This window comes from Phodopus roborovskii, unplaced genomic scaffold (assembly GCF_943737965.1).
Source record: "Phodopus roborovskii unplaced genomic scaffold, PHOROB, whole genome shotgun sequence".
In the NCBI taxonomy this organism is placed as follows: Eukaryota; Metazoa; Chordata; class Mammalia; order Rodentia; family Cricetidae; genus Phodopus; species Phodopus roborovskii.
In genome coordinates, this window is record NW_026126475.1 from 780,926 (window position 1) to 783,306 (window position 2,381).

A 2,381-nucleotide genomic window follows, 5' to 3' on the forward strand; every position below is an offset into this window, starting at 1 on the left:
CTTTTAACTAGTTTGAATTTTTAAAGCTTTAGCCAAAAAGCAGTATATTAATATCATGTGGCTTAAGTGAACATCTTATTTATTTATTTAAATACTGAGTGTACCTTCTTACTGTGATGTCTTCCCCTGAGCGTCTCTGTACCCTCTGCACTCTTAACGCTTGGCTCATTTTTCTGCTTATGTGGGGTACACCAGCTCTCCTTTATTGATGCTTAATATGGATAAGGAGAAACAAGTAGGCTGAATCGATGTTTATTCAGGGAGAAATAACTTGCAATATAGAAATAGGACTACTAGCAGTTCCTGGTCCCAAGGATGCCTCTGGATGTACTCCTCTCCCTGTGCTGCAAGCAGTAGAGCACTTTGAGCCCCACTTCAAACTTAGTTCCCCTAGGTTACTCCTGTTCTGTCTCCACCCCAATTGGCATGGTCTATGCCACAGGTGCAAAAAAAGTGAAGATCTCACCAAAATCCCCATTTTAGTATAAAGAAAATATTTAGATTTGATGCAAAAACTATATACAAAACAGTGAATAACAAGTGTGCTCTAAGAAAAGGAAAAGGGAAGACATATAACTTAAGGCCTAAATATCTGGTACTAGGATGAAGTCAAAACAGGGATTACAATAGTGTTGTCCAAAGCTGAAAAGCTTAAGTCTACTAAGAAATATAGCTGACTAGGAAGAGAGAATAATACTTGTGTTAATTTAATATTGAACCTCATCAAAGACCTGAGAAGTAAAATAGCAATACTAGGGTAGGCAGGAAGTGTGGATGACCAACTTCAAAAAGTGCAGAAAGGACAGAAACAGCTACCTGGATAGTCAAGGTCTCACCCCAAGGTTGTTATAACCAGTTTTTTCTAAGGCCTAGAGTACCTGAGAGACCAAAATAAAAGCAAGGAGGTAAAAAGGCTGTCTTACCCTGACTTGGCAGGGTTCAGCAGTCTTCTAAGGACTGAAATCTACTCAGCATTCTTTATTTGATTATCTGATCTTCAATCACAAAACTTTCTAGAGACTTCATTGAATCAGTATGTCTCTTGCTTTCTACAACTACAAATGATTCCATATTTTTAATATTCTCATTCTTAGATATTATCTGAATGGCATGTAAAATGCCTTCCAGAAACAACGTTCTATCTGATAGCTTTCCATTATCCTCAGACATGGAACGGATTCTGCTAGTCTTTCCATGGGATGTTCCAGTTTTTTAAGATTATTAGCAGCTTCGTTCACCTAGGAATTAGCTGTTTGTGACATCATGTTAATGCAGTGCACTGTTTCTGTTTTGGTTATTGAAGCATTTGACATAGAACAAATTCTGTTTTCTAGTGGGTCATTTTTATGTTCCATGTTTTGTATTCTAGATGTCAGCTCTCTATTTGCATCTCTAATATTCTGAATCTTTTTCTCATCAGGTTGATACCCATTGCCTTTACAAAAAAAAAACAATAATGTATATATTGGTTAAGCCATGATTTTCTTCTGTTATAATACCTTCTATATATGAAGGAATTTCTAAAGTCTTGCATCATAAGATTATCCACCCTAGGTTTGGAACAATTGATCCATATATTTTATCATCTTAAATTGTGAAGAATATTGCATTTACCTTAGGTGTAATTCTGCTGTCCTTGAACTTTGACATTTTTAGTTGTTGAACTCAGCTTGTGGTGATAATGCCTGTGGTTTCCCACCAAATCGCATCCAGAAGCAGACAATCCTTCTGATGTTGGTCCCTGAAGAATAGCTCTTAACAAACTAAGGCAAGCAAAATTTTGTTAAACAAATGAGTGAAAGGAGCCTTGTGCAAATTTCGGGGACGCCAGGGCTAACAGGTGTAGCCTCTTACTGGCGCCATTGGGCAGCAGGAAACACACAAGCTGGCCAGGCGCCATGTGCACCACAGCTGCAAATGCAAAGTGGGGAATTGGCAAAAGATGAGAAGCAGTGCGAGCTTTCTCAGGGCTGAGGTGGGGGTAAAGTTGTAGGACAGAGGCAAATGTCCCTCAAGCTGTGGTATTGCCACCTGGTTAGGCAAGGAACCCTGCCCATTTGGGGAGGGTGTGGGAAGCGAGCAGCGTCTGCCGCCTTGGTGAAAACCAGGTCCAGTGAAAATCCAGATTCTGCTTCGGACACCAGATATTGATGTTCGATAAGGATCAGGAGAAAAAATGGGCTGAATAGATGTTTATTCAGGGAAAAAATAACTTACAACATAGACAGATGAACTCCAGCAGGTTCCTGGTCCCAGGAAGCTGTTCCTGTGCTGCAGTCAAGAGAGCTCTCCCAGTATCCTCCTCAAAATTAGTTCCCCCGGGTCACATCCGGCCCTGTCTCCCCACACCCCCAAAGGGCGTGATCTATGCCGCAGGGAGG